Below are 10,457 nucleotides of genomic sequence, written 5' to 3'. Positions count from 1 at the left end.
TATCTAGAATTCATAGCACTTTTGCAGGAGGCAGGGGGGAGAAAGCCAATATGTGGATTCAACTCAGAGGAATATGCTTCTCCTCCTCCTGCTGCCAGTGACAGCAATGCACAAGAGAGGCCTCCAAGGTTTTCAGCAGCCGGAGCAGGAGCACTGTGTTACCCCCAGAAGGGACGGGGGAGGGCAGCCTTCCCAGCCGTGCAGTAACTGGGTCAGACTCCGACATTCCAATCAAATAGGAGTGAGATACATGTTTCAAAAGGCTTTATCATACCTTTGTTACAGGCCTTTGAAAGTTGGATGGATTGATCAGATCAGTGGATAATGGGACAATAGCGACATCTGGAACTGTTCTGAAATAGCATCCTCTCCGGCAGCCAGATCCCATCTTCCTGCATCTGGAGGGCATTGCCTTTGATTTTACTGGATACTGTCTGGGAACAGAACGGGTAGTTAGTAATGATGAAAAGCAAAGGAGGAGAGGGGGAGCCTGCTGGCAATAATGCTGTGATACATTCCATATAATTCCATATAATTCTGCCTGTTCGCCTTCATTTTGTAGAAACTTTCATAAGGTTTACATGCATTCATCTTTAAGTGCATTCAATAGTATTGTCTCGCTTCTACAATGTATAGAGTAACCCACTGGTCTGTGTATTACGTATTTCACAGAGCACATGAATCTGCTACAGCTGCCTGTTAAGCAATTTAGTCCTTTAACTCAACCTGTAATGGCTGATGATTTTAGATATGGAGGTCCCAAGTTCACTCCCCAGTTACAACCAAGATGGCAATTGTCACAGCTGCACCTTCAGTCTCAAAGAAATGCGAAGCCTGATGATCATTAACCAGTGGCAAGGCTCAGAACTGAGTGATATGAGACAGCACCATCCTCTGCTCCATCTCTACAATCCTTCCAGGCCTTTGCCGGTTCAGGGAAAGAGAAACCAAGCAGATGGTTGTATTTCCAACCCTGATCAGTAGCTGTAAGCCAGAGTGAGACATCCCGCTCTAGCAGCTTTCCCAGGCACAGGGTGGATCTTGTCTAAGAACATGGCACTGAACCCCCTATGTGGAAGCTGTGAATCAGAGGACAATACACCTCTGGGAACAGAATCCAGAAACTCAGCCTTCTCTCCAAACCACATGGGCAAGTTGTCTCCAAGGCCACTAGTTCAAGGCTGAGGCTTTGTTTCTTTGCCAGGAATGGATAGAGACGATGGGATGTCTTGGACATGGCATGTGCCAACATTAAATGTTTGTCCTCTAGCAATGCAAGTTCAGCTGTTTACGCCTCCTGTCCACTGCCACTTTGATAGAATCAGACATAGTCAGTGTGGCAGGATATGGACTCCAGGGATATTCACTACATTACCTTTCATCCCTGTGATTTGGGTTTATTCACCTTACAGCACCTATAGCTGTTGTTAAAAGAGACTCTTTGGCATAAGGAAAGGGCACTCTGGCTGAAACAAGGAGTGATGCTGGCAAGCCATGCCTCATTTGGATGTTGAAAATACACAGCTGGAATCAGTCTGGCTCACCTGGGTGTCAGTGTTGTTAAAATATGTAGTAGGGTTATAAAAATGTGCTTAGACTTTATCGAATGCCTTAAATTGCTGCCGGCATTAATCTCATTTGTAACATCTGCATCTCATATTGTAAAGTAACATCTGAGCATTTGCACTGTAAGCCGCTGTAGCTGTGGAAGTCACCTGATGGAAGGGAGACATTAATGTGAAATGCTAGCTTAGAATAAAACATGTTACATACTGTCCAACAGAGAAGGCCCATCAATGCCAGCCAAACTGTTGTGGAACACCAGAGGGCAAAAGACTCTGTTGGTTGCTCTTCTCCCTCCCCATGAAGAGTAGATGAGCAAGTAAACCCCTCCCATCAGATGAGCTGGCTGCTCAGAGAAGGGGAAAAAGGGAATAAAAATCCCTTACAAGAAGAAACTATCTCTGTGCTGCATGGATTCTCGATGGCAGGGTTTTCTAGGCATATGCAAGAGATCCCCAGTGTTTAGCTTGGGTTAGCCCTAAAGGATATACAGAGCTGGCTTATTATAGAAGCTTCTATAACCTTTTTAAACTTAAGATATAAAACATTTGTGTGTGTGTTTACCTGCTTTAACCTTGCAAATAACTGATTTCCTTTTCCTAATTAATAAATCTTTAGATAAATAATTATAGGAATGGCTACAAATGTTGTCTTTAGTGTGAGATCTAAGGTGCAATTGACCTAGGGTAGGTAAGTGACTGGTCCTTTGGGAATATTGTTGTGATTTTTGATGTAAAGGACCATCTATCACAAAGGCAGGCTGACACGGGTGGCAAGATAGATCACAGTACCTACGGTGACTGTCTGTGACTCCATGTTAAGCCTGTTAAAGTGCCTGAGGAGTTTACACTTGATAATTGGTTGGTGAAATTGAAGTATAGACCGCTCAGCCAATTTGGGGTTTGTGCCCGGCCTCTTAACTGTCTGCCCTGAGGATGGAACTCATGCTCTTGAGCTGCTGCAGAACAGTTTGACACAAGGAACTTCATAGGTGCAGCAGGCCACCGGTAAATATTATTTCTGGCTTAAGAGAGTGGCACTGCATAATGTGGGCTCGAAATACCTAGAAGTCGTCACACATGAACAATTTTTTCCTCTTGGCTATAGCTGGTGTAGGGTCTGAGGGCTTGTTCTTTAGCTAAGCAGTAGCAGTATATTAGGACCGCAGCAGACAGAAAGCAGAGTCACATCTTCACATTCTTTCTAAATTACATCCAGACAATGTAATATTGGGCTGTTAAGAAGGTGCTACTGTCCTAATAGTACCTACAACCACCAGATAAAGAACAGACATCAAGATGTCTGGCAACGAATCACTTATCAACAGTTATGGTTGTAAAATATACACCTCATTGTTTTGGTCTTTATGGTTCCCACTTCCCCATTGTTTATCTAAATGATTTCTGTCTGGTTCTTTGATTGTTTCTGTCTGTTGCTTAACTAATTGTGCAATATTTAAATCAGCTAAGGTGGTGGTATATGATTGGTTAAAGAACTGTTTCGTAGTGGGCTAGGATTGGTGTTTTGTAGTACTTTAGTTCAAAAGGATTGGTTAAGGTATAGCTAAGCAAGACCCAAGTTTTAACTCTATAAACCAAGGTCCAAAAGGAAGTTCTTTGGAACTTAACTCCAGGACTCAGCCCAAGATCAGAGATGCCGAACCTCAACACGTTACCAACATTGTGGGCAGAAACTGGAGTCCCCAGAGGACCTAATCCTGATTGGCCACCAGGAGAAGTTTGTCTGCCTTATTGGGAATGCTGAGCACTGTATGCTTCGCGTGTGTATTCTGTGTTGGTGATTGTTAATAAATAGAGAATAAGGATATTACTGAGTAAGGCTCCTTCACTGGTAAAAGGCCCAGCAAACCCACAGAAAAATATGCTCGGAGCCCTAAAGACTGGGAATGGGTGACCCTGAGCCCTAGAGTGTGAATTGGGTGCAAGTAGGTGCCTTTCCCCCTCAGCCCTAGTGGACTGGGAAAGTGTAGGGGTGCCTTAACCGGGTTGTGCCTTGAGCCCTATGGATTGGGTAAAGGAGGGGTGCCCTAATTTGTGTGGGTAACACTGGTACATCAGAACCTAACACCCTCCTTACCTAACTATTCGGACAGTAAGCTACCAAGATTAACAGAGGTATCTTACCTTTCATGAAAGCTTTGGCATACCCTTCTCCTCACCCTACACCCACACCACTACCTATGATACGACATTCTCACACAGCCCCACACATATATACCCAAATATAGGCAGAAACATTTGAATCTGAAGGCTCTACTTGTGTGTTCCTCTATATCAGCATTGCCAGCCTCAAGCCTTCAAAAATCATGAGTCAGGCACCCAGAAATCATGAGATCAGTTTTCACTTTAAAAAAAGAGATACATTTGGGGTTCTTGTTATTCACCTTCTGGATTTAGAGCACTCAGGGGTCACATTCTCAAGCTTTACTTGCAACCACGAGGCCTAGACATTTGTTTTTCTAAAATATGAAAGCTGAGAGTCTCACCTAATAACATGACTCCAGGAACCAGAGATTTAAGAAGAACACCAAGTATTGAGAGAGACATGCTAAAATGATGAGACCTGGCAATGCTACTGAAGAAACTGGTTGTAAGCCATCTCATCTGATGGGATCAGCTTCAGGTCATCACTGTCCTCTCCCCTAACCTCCCCACCCTGTAAAATTTCCAATCGTCTACAGGGCATGCTAGAAACATAGGGTCAAATAAAACCCAGCTGTACTTCCCTTAATGTCAATGGGTTTAAGTCAGGAAGCAATTGGGCCCAAACCTGAGTGATCCACAGCATAAAAGTAAAGCTACAATGAAGAAAACAATCAATATATTCCAGGTTCTGTAAACAGTGTAAACAATTCTTCTCCAAGGTGTGCATATTAAAGACTAGGATGACTGGGTGCGAATACTGCCCCTTTAAGAAAAGGATGCAGAGTCCAAAAGGAGCAGCATAGCTGCCAGTGGTCCTGGATTGGCTTGGACAAGTCTGGATCACACCAGGGAATTGAAATCCTGGCCAGCTGGCATGTTCCTCACTCTCTGCTCTACCACGCAAAGAACTAGTCTCACACTGTTTTGATTCCTGGTTCCCCATCCCCTCCAGGCAAACAGCTCCCCTGCTGGGCTAGTTTTTCCAGGAGGGTAAGGGAGAAAGGAGGCTGGCTTCTGGTTATTTCACTATGCTTAAATCAGTGGTTTGTTCCCCAGAACCTCAAGAGGGGAGGTCATCTAAAGGCACCCAGCCAGTGAGATGAGAATCCATATCCTTCAGGGTGCTACTGAGCACCCACCCTTGAGTTAACTCCCTCAACACCCCAAGAGGGTGCCATTGAAAGACCAGAACCCTGACCCACTCCTATTCAAGGCAGCACTTAAGCACATGCTTAATTTTAATGCACATGCTTAAGTGCTCTCTTGCCTCCAGACCTGGCTCCCTTTGTTACTGACTGTATTATTCTCCTCCTGGTCCTTGTGGGCCAAGACCATGAGGCCTGAGACTATGCACTCCCCATCCCTTGGGCACACACAGGGCAAGGCACAAGCTGGGCTTAAACATTGTCAGGTACAAGAGGAGAAACCTTACAAGCTCAGAGTCCCACATTAACAGTAAAAGAATAATAACCATGAATGTCAGTTTAACACATTCAACCTCCATCCCAGTCTTCTAATGCCCCAGAAACTCCTGACCCTACAGCAAGTAGCAACTTCATGTGGATTTACTTATACACCCATCACCAACACCAGTACAGCCTCATGCAGCAAAGCCCTTACAATGTTTCTTGCCCTTTCACACCAGGCCAGGGAACAACACACACCCTTCCTCACAATCACAGCACATCCTAGTCCAAACCCTTTCCCCCACCCCCAACTTCCTGCTTGTGTCTTCTTTTATATCCATCAGCTGATGGCTAATTTATTCATCAGCCTGATCAACTAATTGGCTGCATATCCCCATTCAGCCTTCTCTAGGGGAACTGATTAATGTCTAAGTGACCAGCATGCTAGCTCACCTACTGGTGCCCAGCACTCTGTCACAGTTAGGTAGGAAGTTTCCACTCCCAGTCCAGGAGCATGGGAAGCTGCACAGCCAACTAAAGTCCAAGTGCCCCAGGAAGGAGATGACTTAGCTAATCGGAACCTCATAAAACACTAACATCAGTAAAATACAGAAAATAACATTTAACAGCATAAAATATTAAACACTTGGCTAAGACCTATAAAACACTATTTAAAAAGAGAGTTTTCAACCTCATTAATTACATTTGTCCATGTTTGCATGGTGCTTTGAAGCTGTAAAGTGCCTTACATTTGATACCTGTTTATTATTTATTTATTCATTCTTGGGACAAATTTGAAGATTTTTCTCAAATTTTACACAGGCAAAACTCTCACTGACTTCAGTGGAAGATAAAACTTAGTGAGGACTTCAGGATTTGACTTCTTTCATTATTTTATTTAATATAATTGATGTTACGGTTATTTTTATTTTATTATTTATCTATTGTGTTTACTTTATTAGTCATTGGTGAAGAAATCGGGCCAGATTATTTAGATCCAATATTTAGGTTCTGAATGGAAAAAAGATTGGACTAAAAAAGAACATTTTTGTGCAATTACACAAGAAAAATCAGTGAAAAAAGTTTTGTGTTTCGTTTTAAACATTCCCCTTCAGTGTCTTCAACCAAGATATTACAGTATTGGGCTAGCTAGTGCTTGAAAGACAGAGCATGAAACTGACAAGTCAAATTTCATTGTCCCCACCTGAATGTAAGATGCAAAATGTAAATAAAGTGTATCAATGTGATAAGTACATTTGACTTTACAAAATTCTTTCAGTTTTAATAATCTCAAGTGCCCTCAGTAACACAGGAAGGAAACTAGGAGCTATTGTCTTTTCAATGCTGAATAAAGGTGAGAACTAGCAGATTGACATGGATGCTCCAGCCACCACCACAGGAGTCGGCTTTACTAGGTGTTGCAGAAGTGTGCTATAAATTAGAGGTATTTCTCTCTATAGGTAAATAGATAATTAATTAATGGATAAGGTGCCAATGGATGACATTCAAGAATTCGTAGCATAGTTCCTTGGTTTTGTAGAACCAATAAAACTTCTTGTGTACTGCAATTGGCTTCCTCTGTGCAGCTCTGTGCACAGAGCTCTCGATGTTGTGTCGACAGTAAGATTCCCAACACCACCCAGCAGCTCAAGTGGTCAGTCTCCTCAGGGTAGGTCTACACTGCAAAAAAATACCCGTGGCAGTGAGTCTCAGAGCCTGGGTCTACAGACTCACAGTAGCTCGCGGTATAGGGCTAAATAGCAGTGTAGGCATTCCTGCTTGGGCTGGAGCTTGGGCTCGGAAATCTGGTGAGGGAGATAGGTCTCAGAAGCAAACAGGAATGTTTACGTTAGTGTTTTTAACCCCATAGCATGAACCTGAGTCTATAGACCCGGGCTCTGAGACTTGCTGCTCTGGGTCTTTTTTTGCAGTGCATGCATACCCTAAGAGGTTCAGTGACCTGCAAAGGGCATGGTAGCGACCTGAACCGGTAATGAACAAATTCCACAAAGCGTTGTATGTCTTGCATATTTTGGGGACCAGGGCATGTCCCAAACTGCTCAGACCTTCTCAGGGCCTGGTTTTAAGCCCTTTACTTTTATGTGCCAATATATGGCACAGCTGACGTGCATGGTCTAGTTCTTTGTTATTCAGTTTGAGCGTCACTTGATATGCTCTATTGCGATCAGATTCTGATCATAATCAACATTAACCTTTCAAGGAAGTCTCTACAACCAAGCACTAAAATGTCATCTGCAATTACACTAACCCCGCCCAATCCCTCTAGCGTTGTATGTTGATAAGTCTGCTACCCTTCTGGCACTGGAGAAATTCCCAATAGCACTCATAGCCATTTATGTCTGCCAGGAGAAGTCCAGAAGGTTCTCAAATACTTGGTGTCTTCATCAAGTTTTACCTGCCAGAAACTGTCTTTGATATCTAAAACAGAAAGGCCTTTGTGAATGTTGGCAGAATCTCCTCAATCATTGGCAAAGGATAATGGGAGGCTTTTAAAGCATCATTGACATTTAATACATATGTGGAGTTTGCTTGAATTTTTCATTCCAGTGAGGGGGATGGATCTCCGAGCGCTGGCTCCAGCCAAGTGGGAATATTTACCCTGCTGTTTTTAGCCCTGTAGCCCGAGCCCCACAAGCCCAAGTCAGTTGATCTGGGCTCGGAGACTCACTGCTAGAGGTGGCTATTTTGCAATGTAAACATACCTCGTAACTTCTAACTGCACACCCTCAGCTATTTTTCTGCAGCTCTGGCATAGATATTTTTTAAACATACAAGTGGAGGATGTTTGACATCTCTACAATGGTTTCCTGTTGAGGACGGATTTGCCCACTCACGAGGAAATCCTAGTCAATAACCTACTTGTGTCAACACAGTCAGAATTAATCAAGTCCTTTGTTACTCAGGGGAGAAGCTGCCATACCCCACAGGAATATGCTGCAGCCTCAGTAAATATCCTCTCTCTGGGTTACAGATTGCTTTGACAAGTGGGGTCGGAGTGTGTGCTACAATTACATCAGATTTCTGAACAGCTATAGTATTTGGTGAGCAAGGTACAGTAGCAGAGGTCCAGCACATGATTGACTGGAACCGTCTGCTGCATCCCTGGAAACAGACAAACTATAAACAATAATAAATAAAACAATATTTTATGGATTGTAATAAACTGTTATGCATCCCTATGATTGCAATGAGAAACATCATTGGTGCTGGATTCCTTTGCAATTCATAGAGACTTAATAAAACAATTCTCCTGAAAGTTAGCATTAATTTGGAAATGGCATTTATCTATCTAATCACATGGCCCTCATCACTATAGTATTTGAACACCTCACAATCACTAATGCTTCCCCCACCCCTGTGAAGTAGAGAACTATTAATATGCCCATTGCACTGATTGGGGGACTGAGGCACAAGGGCGCAGTGAGTAATTTGCCCAAGGTCATAGGGATGTGTGTGGCTGAGCCAAGACCTGACCCTAAGTTTCCCAAGTCTCTGGCCTGTAGTCATACCTAATGCCTTACAACTACAGAACATTTGTTCTGCTCCATTAACAAAGGGAGGTTCCTGGGTAGCTGGGAACCTTGAATCTGTAAGAACAGTAGAGATCTGTGTGGCAGAGGCTCTACCTTCGAACCAATGTCAGTGACAGCATTTTTATTCTTACGGGTTGTTATTGACAGAATTCTCACCTCGATAATGGCATGCACCTTCTTACTTCTGACTGGTTTCCTTAACTTTAAGGACCAGCGCTGTGTCACAACACTGAGGAAGTACTTCAGGCTGTGTACTTCACAGCAATTGTACTTCATCCTATTCTTGGCATTATACAATTTCCCCTAACCATCCCGTGTTATTGCTAAATGATTGCCCACCTATTACTGAATATTGCAGAAGAAAATTCCCTAGAAAAATCATCTCAAATTGCTGGAAAATGTATCAGTTTGTGACAGTGCTTGTTTTAAAGTTAGGTGGGAAAATCTGGATCTCAATGAACTCATTTTATTTTAAGAGGCGGGATGTGAGGTTTGTGTTTAATTTCAGATCAAGGAAGCATTGGTGCAATGGACTGAGAGATGAGATCCAAAATATTGCTTAGTCATAATTTACAAACAATTGACACACGCAAAAACCAACGTTGTGTTCTGTAATGTGTCTGGTAGCGTGCAGGGCTATGTGATGGGAAAGTCCCACATTGTGGCCTCTTGGACAGTTGTAAGTTGGTACAGAACTTGGAACTTTCTGTTCCCAAAACACAGGTCCCTATCACTTGAGCTAAAAGGAGATCCTTTTTAGCCTTACCAGTTATGTAGAGTTTATCTTCTCTTTTTGGGTGAGCCATTAGAGGGCAACAATCTCTGTCACAGACATATTCACTCCAGTGCATCAGTGTAAACAAGGAAATTGCATGTGTAAGTGGGGACTCAGGCAAGCACCCGCTGTCTGTGCTCCATTATGTTTACATGTGTGAACACCTATTTTTGGAACTGGTCCACATGCAAACATTTTAACTAGGATTGGTTTTTAAATTCATCTAATCAAACCAATACAAACCCTTGGGTAGACACACTTAATTGGTTTATATTTAAATGTGTCCATGCAGAAATTTTGTGCTGGTTTAGTTAAATTGATTTTTTAAAAACCCCAAAAACAGTTTTAGTTAAAGCAAGTCTCTGCTCTGTGCAATCTTTGACAATATAGCCCAAGTCATAGGTTTACTTGTAGCTGCCTCCAGTGACAACTGTTAACTGACAACATCTGTACCATTGCCAGACAGGTAAAGGACTTGCCCTTGGTCTTCTCACTCTCTTTGAATAACTGATTTGTTAAGATGGCATCTTTGGTTAAGCAAGTCCTAACTTTTGTGCCTGTTTCCCCTGTCCAGAAAAACAAATTGGCTCTCACTAGAACCTCTGTTTCTAACATTGTTAACAATCAGCTAACTGCACAATTACAGAGGTACTATTGCCCAACGTGCCATTCGTTTAACTAACATACGTCACTTCAAATTACAGATGCTCAGAGGAGAGAGCCTAAATATAGCCTCCTTCCAGGTGGTAGAGCAGACGGGCCCAATTGCTGTCCGTAATAGAACAAGTTAGACAGTCTCTTTGGAATATGCCTTCGGAGCAAGAACATTGGTGACAAAATAATTTGTTACCGCTATGGAAATGTGCACTGCTGCTTTGCCATATGGGGAGAAAACAGGTAACTAATTTCAGGTTACCTGATTGGCCAGAAGTGAATGCAACCACATTAGTCCTCTGAAGCCCCTGGGTCTGAACCCATGACCCATTTACTAACA

The 10,457-nt window shown here is 42.9% G+C and overlaps 1 long non-coding RNA gene across 1 annotated transcript; it reads right to left on the bottom strand.

Moving 5' to 3' along the window:
* Positions 1-255: 255 nt before the first annotated feature.
* On the bottom strand, positions 256-5,432 carry LOC137158226 (uncharacterized). The gene is made up of 3 exons (XR_010921334.1): positions 5,349-5,432; positions 1,545-1,715; positions 256-434 (listed from the first exon to the last, which is right to left on the bottom strand). It is a non-coding gene; the product is annotated as an uncharacterized lncRNA (long non-coding RNA).
* Between the last annotated feature and the right edge of the window lie 5,025 nt (positions 5,433-10,457).

Source organism: Emydura macquarii, unplaced genomic scaffold (genome assembly GCF_026122565.2).
Source record: "Emydura macquarii macquarii isolate MOO-44397 ecotype Brisbane River unplaced genomic scaffold, CSIRO-AGI_Emac_v2 contig_1644, whole genome shotgun sequence".
Lineage (NCBI taxonomy): Eukaryota > Metazoa > Chordata > Testudines > Chelidae > Emydura > Emydura macquarii.
This window is presented reverse-complemented; position numbering and strand designations above follow the sequence as displayed.